Genomic DNA, 12,361 nt, shown 5'->3' with positions numbered 1-12,361 from the left:
TGACAAAATAAACGTGTTAATAAAGAAAAAGGGAATGTTCACAAAATATTAATAACCTCAAGACTCAATTTTCTGTTCATTAGCCTATATCTGTGCAAAATACATTTTTGTTCATTATTTCTACCGATAAATACTGCTTCGTTCCACATATAATTAATTTAGTCTAATAATTTGTCCACGTCTGTATAAAACGTGTGCTCACGCACACTTTTTAACTTTGCTTCTTGAATTCTTCCAGATTTCTCGCATAGATTTTAATTATTTTTCCCCATTTTGTTAATTTTTGACACCTCAATTCCATTCTTAATACTACAATATGCTATGTCTATATTATTTATTAAATGAGACAAATAATATGATTCGGTAATGTCGATGAGAAAGTAGAAAAAATTTTGTGAAAACTAGTCGAGATAAAAGTTTTTAAGATAAACAAAATATTAGGGTGAATAGTAATGTAAGATGACGATGTTAGTAGAGATGGATGAGTCGATTGTAGCTGAGAATGTTTGTATATAAGAGTAAGGTAGATAGTATTGCATAATATCCGGGAATGGGATTGGGGTGAAGAGTTGAAAATAATTCTACATCTGAAAGTATGGAGGAAGAAGTAGACAGAAATAGGGTTTAGCTTTATGTAATGGGAAGGTATGGGGATATATAGATGATAGGAGAAATATATTAATAATACTTACATACTTACTTACTTACTTGCTGTCTTTTAAGGAACCCGGAGGTTCATTGCCGCCCTCTCATAACCCCGCCATTGGTCCCTATCCTGAGTAAGATTAACCCATTCTCTATCATATATCCAACCTAACTCAAATCCATTGTAATATTACCTTCTCATCTATGTCTCGGCCTCCCTAAAGGTCTTTTTTCCTCTGGTCTCCCAACTAACACTCTATATCCATTTCTGGATTCGCTCATAAGTGCTACATGCCCTGCCCATCTCAAACGTCTGGATTTAATGTTCCTAATTATGTCAGGTGAAGAATACAATGCGTGCAGTTCTGTGTTGTGTAACTTTCTCCATTCTCCTGTACCTTCATCCCTCTTAGCCCCAAATATTTTCCTAAGCACCTTATTCTCAAACACCTTTAACCTATGTTCCTCTCTCAAAGTGGAGTCCAAGTTTCACAACCATAAAGAACAACCCGTAATATAACTGTTTTATAAATTCTAAATTTCACATTTTTTGATAGCAGACTGGATGATAAAAGCTTCTCAACCGAATAATAACAGGCATTTCCCATATTTATTCTGTGTTTAATTTCCTCCCGAGTATCATTTATTTTTGTTACTGTTGCTCCAAGATATTTGAACTTCTCCACCTCTTCAAAAGATAAATCTCCAATTTTTGTATTTCCATTTCGTACAATATTCTCGTCACGAGACATAATCATATACTTTGTCTTTTCGGGATTTACTTCCAAACCTATCTCTTTACTTGCTTCCAGTAAAATTCCCGTGTTTTCCCTAATCGTTTGTGGATTTTCTCCTAACATATTCACGTCATCAGCATAGAGAAGCAGCTGATGTAACCCGTTAAATTGCAAACCCTCTCTGTTATCCTGGACTTTCCTAATGGCATACTCTAGAGCAAAGTTAATAATATAATAATAATAATAATAATAATAATAATAATAATAATAATAATAATAATAGTTTTATTTTCCCTGGCACAGTTAAGGCCATCAGGCCTTCTCTTCCACTCAACCAGGATCAAATCACATACAGAAAAATACATACATTAACTTAATAATAATAATAAAGTAAAAAAGGGAGATTGAATACATATACACAATCAGTAGTAACTTAAAAATAATAATAATAAAAAAATATATATAATAAAAAAGATTGAATACATAATCACAAACAGGAATGTGATTGAATTTAATCCAGGGTAGTGGTGTACCGTATGCAAAAATGTGAAGGAAACCACTACCTCAAAGCCGTATGATGATGATAAATATGAATAAGTATTATTTATTCCCTTCAGTGTCGCAAACTCTACTATGGCGCCAGGCAAAAAAATTATTGTCCATTAATAAATTTATCTCGACAGTTTCCAGTCTAATTTACAGTGAACATTACGTGGTATGACAATTTTACTCATGATTTATTCATCGAACTGAAAGAAAATGTTTTGCACAACTCGTAAATACACGACAAAGGGAAATTTATTTTGGACTATTATTAGCTGATTTATCTATTCTATATACACTATGTCCCACTTCAAACACCAATAAAATATATAGCGACAACTCCAAATATATATGGCAAAAGGGAAAACTATCTAGTCAGGTTTGGTAGTGCAAATCTTGCAATTTATGTAACAATGGTTGCCATGGAGAAATAAATAAATAACTTAATTAGTTCCGTAAAACTAGCCATGTGACCTGTTCAACAGTCTATCGTGTGTTCTTTGATTAGCACAGGCCTGCAGAACCCGTAACAGGGGAAGTATGACGTCATCCTCACTCCACTTCTATTGGGGATGATCGACTTCCGCGTAGAGTTATTTACATTCTCTGCCCGTGCAAGGTCCATCAAAAAGGATTGTAATAAATTCATTGTATTTATAATGCGTTATCTCGTTTCGAGGTTTACAATTATGCTAGATTTCCTGTCGGTAGTTTCTTTGAGACCAATTCACTGTGGGCTAAAGCAAGGAGATGCACTTTGCTCTAGAATATGCCATTAGCAAAGTCCAGGATAACAGAGAGGGTTTGGAATTGAACGGGTTACATCAGCTGCTTGTCTATGCGGATGACGTGAATATGTTAGGAGAAAATCCACAAACGATTAGGGAAAACACGGAAATTTTACTGGAAGCAAGTAAAGAGATAGGTTTTGAAGTAAATCCCGAAAAGACTAAGTATGTGATTATGTCTCGTGACGAGAATATTGTACGAAATGGAAATATAAAAATTGGGAATTTATCTTTTGAAGAGGTGGAGAAGTTCAAATATCTTGGAGCAACAGTAACAAATATAAATGATACTCAGGAGGAAATTAAACACAGAATAAATATGGGAAATACCTGTTATTGTTCGGTTGAGAAACTTTTATCATCCAGTCTGCTGTCAAAAAATCTGAACGTTAGAATTTATAAAACAGTTATATTACCGGTTGTTCTTTATGGTTGTGAAACTTGGACTCTTACTTTGAGAGAGGAACATATGTTAAAGGTGTTTGAGAATAAGGTGCTTAGGAAAATATTTGGGGCTAAGAGGGATGAAGTTACAGGAGAATGGAGAAAGTTACACAACACAGAACTGCACGCATTGTATTCTTCACCTGACATAATTATGAACATTAAATCCAGACGTTTGAGATGGGCAGGACATGTAGCACGTATGGGCGAATCCAGAAATGCATATAGAGTGTTAGTTGGGAGGCCAGAGGGAAAAAAACCTTTAGGGAGGCCGAGACGTAGATGGGAAGATAATATTAAAATGGATTTGAGGGAGGTGGGATATGATGATAGAGAATGAATTAATCTTGCTCAGGATAGGGACCAATGGCGGGCTTATGTGAGGGCGGCAATGAACCTCCGGGTTTCTTAAAAGCCAGTAAGTCAGTCAGTCAGTCAGTCACTTTCTTTGAGATTTCCTTGCACCTAACCTGCTTTAGATTTTCGAAAACTTTCCTCCTATCATCACCTACGGAAACATAAATGTATAGCATTTAAGTAATGAACCTTGAAAGTCACTATTAATTTCAATTCAAAATGAACACAACGAGTGAGTCCTTAATTTAACAGTATATAAATAAATAATCAATATACAGTTCGTAATAATGAACTTACCCGAAAGTGTGTGCATTCCATAATTCTTAATATGGGCTTTGTTGAAATGTGGTTGTAAATTTAAATTTGATCCTCATGAATACCATACGGAACAAAACTACAGTTTCTTTCTAAATACTCCCAAATGCCACACAACTGCTGGATTAAAACACAGCAGAAATTTTGGACCCAAAATATATAATGCATTAATTAGAGCTTACCCTGAGCTAAGTACACTTAAAACACATAGATTTGATAAACAAATCAGATTAATTATGTAATTGTTTAAGCTAATTGAGTTAAAAATTGATACTCTAATATTCATGTACTTTTGTATTTTCTATTTGTATACAGACTCTTTTATTACATGCTGTATGTATTTTGCCATTTATTAATGTCATTGTGCTCAATGAACTCTCTTAATTTTGTGATATATTTTGTATAACTGATCTGAACCTCGCCCGAGCACGAGCTTCTGCTCTTTCGGGCTGCAATGCCTAATGTAGCTCAAGTGTAAAGTATTAAATAAATAAATCCAATTCAATTTAAAAAAATCTGTATTTAGAGAAATTCATATTAAAAATATCAACATTGAGATGGGGATGTAATTTAATGTATAATTGTAACATTTGGAAAACTGAGGAATTTTTGTGCGATTCAGTAATATGCCCTTGGTATGGAAAATAAATTTCGAAATGCTGTCTTAAAAATATATTGAAATGAAAAGTAGAAATAAATTTGATGCGACAGAGTAAACAAGCAATTCTTTCGTCTTCAACAACAAAATAATCATATTCCCATTTCCTTTGGAAGTAGTATTTTTTCACGGGTTTAGATTTTGCCATGTTCCAGTTCTCTTTAAACTGCAGTACGCGTATTGTGTATTTATTTATTTATTTATTTACTTACTTATTTATTATTTTATTTATTTTATTTATTTATTTATTTTATTATTTATTTTATTTATTTACTGATTTATTTATTTATTTTATTTATTTATTCTTTTATCCATTTATTTATTTATTCATTCATTCATTATTTATTTACTTATTTATTTATTTATACATTCATTTATTTATGTATTCATTCATTTATTTATTTACTTATTTATTTATTTACTTATTTATTTACTGATTAATTAGTTTATTTATTTATTTATCCATTTATTTATTTATTTATGTATTTTATTTATTTATTCCTTCATTTATCTATTCATTTATTTATTTATCCATTCATTCATTTATTTACTTATTTATTTATTTACTTATTTATTTATTTATTTATTTATTTATTTATTATTTATTTATTTATCCATTCATTTATTTATTTACTTATTTATTTACTGATTTATTTATTTATTTATTTATCCATTCATTTATCCATTCATTTATTTATTTATTCTTTCAGTCATATATTTATTTACTTATGTATTTGTTTACTTATTTATTTACCGATTAATTAATTAATTAATTTATCCATTTATATATTTATTTTATTTATTTATTTAATCATTCACCCATTCATTTATTCATTCATTTATTTACTTATTTATTTACGGATTTATTTATTTATTTATTTATCCATTTATTTATTTATTCATTCATTCATTCATTCATTCATTTATTTACTTATTTATTTATTTACTTATTTACTTATTTATACATTCATTTATCCATTCATTTATTTATTTTCTGATTTATTTATTTATATATTTAATTATTTATTTATTTATTTATTTATTTATTTATTTATTTATTTATTTATTTATTTATTCTTTTATGTGTACAATTTCTTCAACCCTATTTTACCCGGAAGTACATTAGGGTTATAGTTGTAGCTATAACCCTAGATCATATATGTAATAAATAGGTCAGCCTTATAGGCTTTGACGTTAACAACTTTTCTCAGGTTTACTACGCTGCCATCTAGTTGTTACATAAGTAGTCACGTCATAATTCTCATTTGAATTGCATTAGCGAATGTACTGCCATCTCGTGTTCGTTTACGGCGGACAGGTGGCGATCCTGGCGGCTGTTCTCATCAAAGTGCTGCCAATTTTAACATAGTGATGAGTTATCTGTTACATATATGAGCTAGGCTATAACTTACTGATAGTTTATATTATTACAATGATAATTAAATTGACGTGTGTAACCCAGTCTTGCTACTTGAAATTAACACATATCTGCTACATTAATTTGAATTAATTACAAATTCTTAAATATATTGCATATAAAATTACAAACCTGTTTATAACAACATGTTTTTCTGAACACATTGAATAAAGGTTTGTAATAATATTACATTACAAAAATGTAAATGTCCGACCAAAAAAATCTTCTGTTTTCGAATACTGGACAGTGAAACAAAACGTGATCCACAGTTTGCTGTTTCCCACAGATACATAAGACCCAAATTTCCCATGACCCGATAAAAATAGCGTTAGTATAAAATCCGGTACAATTTGGTTGCTATTTAAGCGGGTGTCGACCCTAGGAAAAAAGATTTCTCTCGTAACTGAACCCGTGTACTGCATAGCCACTGATAGTTCCACCTATGTGCTGATTTGTTTTTCTTTTCGCTTATGAATAAGGACATAGACTATAGCTCAAATTAAAGTTCGAAACTGCAGCACTGTTTGCCAGTCATCAGCTCTTTCATTTCCTTCTGTTCCACTGTGTCCTCGCACCCATGAAAAGCAAATTTGTTTGTCGCAAGGTTATAAATTTCTTCTGATTTCCACTGCCAGAGAATTTAAGTTAAACTTATTATCTATAGATCTTAGGGCTGTTTGAGAATCACTGTAGATACAGCAATTATAATTATGAAGTTTAGTCCATATCAGTGCCTCATTAATAGCTAATAATTCAGCTTGCACAATGGAGCATTCAGGTGAAAGTTTGTTCCTCTGTGTGTACACTTCTTGGCCGTTGCAATATGGAGCAAAACCGCATTCGACCTGATCAATAACACCTTCTTTAGACATTTTTGATCCATCTGTAAAGATCTGCACATTGTGGTTGCTCATGCATCTGGTGTATTTGACGAAGTCGTAAAAATAATCTGGGTGTTCGGATGTTAAGAAATGGGCCGGTTTCTCGACCTCCATCTTTAAAAGTGCATCCTCATATGTAGGGACCGGATTTTTGTGTAATATCAAGATGTGAAAGTATAGGTCAGTTTCTATCTGATGCTTTTCCAATTCACTGCGGGCTAAAGCAAGGAGATGCACTGTCACCTTTACTTTTTAACTTCGCTCCAGAATATGCCACTATTAAAGTTCGGGATAACAGGCAGGGTTTGGAATTGAACGGGTTACATCAGCTGCTTGTCTATGCGGATGACGTGAATATGTTAGGAGAGAATACACAAACGATTAGGGAAAACACGGAAATTTTACTTCAAGCAAGTAAAGCGATCGGTTTGGAAGTAAATTCCGAAAAGACAAAGTATATGATTATGTCTCGTGACGAGAATATTGTACGAAATGGAAATATAAAAATTGGAGATTTATCCTTCGAAGAGGTGGAAAAATTCAAATATCTTGGAGCAACAGTAACAAATATAAATGACACTCGGGAGGAAATTAAACGCAGAATAAATATGGGAATGCGTGTTATTATTCGGTTGAGAAGCTCTTATCATCCAGTCTGCTGTCCAAAACTCTGAAAGTTAGAATTTATAAAACAGTTATATTACCGGTTGTTCTGTATGGTTGTGAAACTTGGACTCTCACTCTGAGAGAGGAACATAGGTTAAGGGTGTTTGAGAATAAGGTGCTTAGGAAAATATTTGAGGCTAAGAGGGATGAAGTTACAGGAGAATGGAGAAAGTTACACAACGCAGAACTGCACGCATTATTCTTCACCTGACATAATTGGAACATTAAATCCAGACGTTTGAGATAGGCAGGGCATGTAGTAAGTAGGGGCGAATCCAGAAATGCATATAGAGTGTTAGTTGGGAGACCGGAGGGAAAAAGACCTTTAGGGAGGCCGAGACGTAGATGGAAGAATAATATTAAAATGGATTTGAGGGAGGTGGGGTATGATGATAGAGACTGGATTAATATTGTACAGGATAGGGACCGCTGGCGGGCTTATGTGAGGGCGGCAATGAACCTTCGTGTTCCTTAAAAGCCATTTGTAAGTAAGTAAGTAATCAAGCTGTGAAATATGTACATATTAATGTAAGAAAAATGAGCTGAATATGTACCAAAATATGTAAAATCATGAAAATATTTAATATCAGTATTTGGCAGGTATAGGATAGGTAAGACTCTCCAGTTGTGATTTCATAGAGCACCCGACTTTTTTACCGCACACTTGACACATTACTATTTTTCCATCTGTAGTGAAAGCTTCGTCCATCGCAATCCATGATTTTATTTTTGTCGTTAGGGTTGAAGATACAGGGACCATTTTAGTTAGTTAAAAGCAGTAGATAAACACACTTGCACTCTATACTGTAAGTACTAAAACTAGAGAACTGAGTGAAATGAATGACACAACAGTACTGCAAGCACTGTTTCGCTTTACTGGATTAGGAGAAAATAAGAAGAGATGTGGGACACATGCATTTTTAGCTGCTCCCTGAAGAAACAAAGTACCTACTAAAACCTCAAACTATAGGCATTTACAAACTGTTGTTTGCCTGGAACTAAGGACATTATGTTTCATGCAGAAATATATCTTTTCTTGGGTAGATAAAAATCTATGTATTTCAAATTGTAAATTTCCCTAACAAAAGTTTTTTTTTTTTTTTTTTCCTTTTAGAGAAGTAAAAATGAATAAACCCCCTAAATATGTAGATTTATGTAATATCAAGCCATAATATGTAATGTGAGGTAAATATGTAAAAATATGTAGTGTCAAATTTATCTATATTAATGGTAATTACATGATTCGCAAATATTTGTTATTTATATACGGTTAGGTTGAAAGGAATATAATATGTAATTGCACAAAAATCCGGTCCCTACTCACATGAATGCTCTTTTCGAAGTAATGTAAGTTCTACTTCAGCTATTCTAGTCAAGTATAAGGGCCCGATACCTGCAATTACTAACGCTGCCTCCCTAGATATAGTTCTATATGCTTTTACGACGCGCAAAACGAAACCCCGTTGGATTTGTATTAATTTATTCTGAGCCCAACGCATACTGAAGCATTTCCGAAGACTATTTCGTTTTATATGACGTCATTCCATTTTCGACCAATGAAGTGTAATGAAATTTTTAATTCCAACCAATCACAATCAGACATCGCGATAATTTTTGCAGCTAGATTTATCGCTATCAATTTATCGCATTGTCGTTCTTTTGTTTAGTCAGTCTCGCCAACTGTTTCCCCGTAAATCATTGAGTATGAATCCATTAATATGCATCTACACTTTAAGCTTTTCTTTCAATTTTACGCATTCAAGCAATAAATGCAAGATTGCTACTTAATATTAATTAATATATTTACGCAGTGAAGACGACATTCAAAACGGCGCACCTTGTAGACACAAAATCTTCATGCATCTTAATTGAACGTACCTTTTAAACTTGATTCTTTCAATATTCTTCCCAGATTGCACGCATACGCGATTGGAATATTGAACTGTGTAGATGTAGCAAATACCTTACCATAATAATACCGGACAGCTAGTAGTTTTACGTGCGAACGACGGTGGTGCTGCTACCTACCTGCCGGGGTGGAAATACTCGCGAAACAAGCTGTAATCAACTGCAATGTATATTTTTGCTGGGCTAATTAATTTGTTAATAGCTTTATGAATTAGTACTAGTGTTAAAATGTCAGGGTGTATATGTGCTGTTTACAATTTGTGACAATTGCAGCATTACAAATTGCTCCAAATCGTACTTTCGATTTCCGACAGTTCATAAAACGTAAGTCAACAACATTCTTTAGTAGGCCTAATTCCTTCGTCTTTGTGTTGATAGAAAAATAAAAATTAGTTTTTTTATTTAGACCTAATAAATAAATAGAAGTTAAAATGTATTGGATTTTAAGGTTTTATCAAATTAAGTTTTATTGTTGTCCACATGCCTTTACTAATTATTACAAGCATCAGATTACTATCAATTTTATCTTTGCAGTTGTCAGCAATGGGTATATAAAACATTACTGTAAATTCATTCCTAATATCAGATTGATTTTGTCTCGGTAAACCAAAGAAAAAATATGTAATAATAATTACAGAAATTAATATGAAGTATGCAATATTTCTCATAATATGCAGCTTTCATATAAGATAATAATTTTACATTAAATACTATTCAACATTTCTTAAGTGTTTCATATATAATTCCACATTAGTAACTCACGTTTTAAACAATAGTCCGAATCTCGCTATATTAATATTTGTATATGTGGACGTAATTCCATCCCTCTCCGCTAGATGTCAGGTCCGCGATTTTTCGCACTCACGCCAATGCAGCTAGTATACAGCTGTCCGGTATTTCGATGTAGCTTTAGTCCCGTTACACACTACAGCGAGAATGTGTATGTCGAACTATGGAAAATGCTTTCCTGTAGCACGGAGTAATGGTCGAAATAAGGCACAGCTGACATTGGTCCTGCTCCCACAGGTAACCTAACCTAATTTAACATGCCGGTATAAAATTTGTATCTTGTGAATGAAATTAAACAATTAATAGAAAGTCAGATGTTCAAATATATGTCACATCAGCGAATATCAAACCCAAGGTCTTTGATCAAACTGCCTTCCGTATGGCGTAATAAAATTTGTGTTTTGAATTACCTCTACAGAGATGGTGTAGCAACATATGTCTCGCTGTAGTGTGAATACATAAGCATTGCTAGCTGTTTCCACACATATTACATAGTTCATGATTCTCGGTGTAGTGTATAATGTAACGATGAAGTACTACAGTATAAATAAAGTCCGAAATCTTACTTCCACATCTACAACTTCATCTTTTAATTCCATGTACATTGTAGGCTATCTGGAGAAAATTACACTCCTTCATTCAGATTTGATAACTGCTTTTTCAGCAATTCATTTAATTAATGTATTAACCAGGTTACTTGCAATTATTATAAAATGTTTAAATTAAATTATGATTTCAGCAGATAATGAAAATGCATTTCTGTTATAATAACAAGAGAAAAGTGCAGTACATGTAATTAACATTGTTAAACCTGTATTTCGCTTTTCGCAATTGGCATTACCGAATAACGTCGTATTTCTTTATTGCAATAATCGATATTCATCTATTTCAACTTCATAATGTCTGAATAGGTTAAGTATTCGTAAATATACAATTATTAACATTTTGTGAGCGAATTTTAGGGATATCTATATATATAATTTGAAATGGTAGTGGAAATTACGGGAAAACGGCTGAACGGATTTTAATAAATGACCCCTCATTCTGAAGCTTGGAACCCAAAGTTTTTCAGAAAAATAGCAGTTTTGAGTGAAATGTCAATTTTTCAACATAATTTTCCTATTTTCTAAAATCCATCTGTCGTCACTAATTGCATTTCAGAATAAAACAAAACACACACTACAGTAAACAATATTATACGAAGGCCATGATCTGCAAGAATGCTGACGTATTTAGAGCTCAAATTAAATTGATTATTAAAAATTTCAAGACTTACTAAAATTGATTTACGGGTCTGATTCTGTGGTGTGTAATTTTCTGAGTACAGCTGTGTATTGGATATTAGAAACTACAAAACTTGAAGTGGTTTGATGACATTATTACCATTAGAAATGAAATATTATTGTAGTTAATGCCATGATGTGACTATTTTCATTAATTATACTATTAATGCTATATTGATGATATAAAAGTGAAACGTTTGGGGTTATATAAGTAGATGTAGAGGATATCTTAAATTAGATCTTGATTTATATAATTTTCTGAGTGGCGGCTATATAGTATATGTTATTTTAAACTGTAAAACTTACAAAAGATAATAATATTGTTATTAAAAATCAAATATTTTTGTAGTTACTACTCAAGTGGGTTTGGGTCTTTTTCATATATTTAATGGCGGTGTGGTGTCGATTTATATGCGTGATTCTCTTCAGTATTGGCTCGAGAGAGCGCAAAAATTAGAGTTCCTAAGGAAAGACCAAAAGGTATTACTTACTGATAAAATAAGAGGCCTACAAAATTTTGTAGTCCCCCGATCATTTCAGCAAGATCTCTTAGCAGGATAAAATGATTTTAATCTCTACATTTCCATGTAGTTTACGAAACATGCAGCAGCTATACCAAGATGCTATGTCTATTGTTCGAAAGCATAGTAAACCTGACATTTTTTTTAACTTTCACCTACAATCCGCAATGACCTGAAATAGCTACTGCTTTACTCCCACATGAAAAACCGACTGATCGTCCTGACATTGTTACTTGCGTTTTCGCGTTCAAACTAAAAAAACTGAAGGTGAATAGGTTCAAGGAAAAGTATTTGGCATAAAAAACCATTCAGAGGGAGTTCATTGTTATGGAAGCAAATAACTTTCAGAATGTCTGATATTCTTCATTGAAAATAAATCTGAAAAATGATTATTTGAAAGTTTAATGGA

Source organism: Periplaneta americana, chromosome 6 (assembly GCF_040183065.1).
Source record: "Periplaneta americana isolate PAMFEO1 chromosome 6, P.americana_PAMFEO1_priV1, whole genome shotgun sequence".
Lineage (NCBI taxonomy): Eukaryota > Metazoa > Arthropoda > Insecta > Blattodea > Blattidae > Periplaneta > Periplaneta americana.
Note: the sequence above shows the minus strand (reverse complement) of the source record.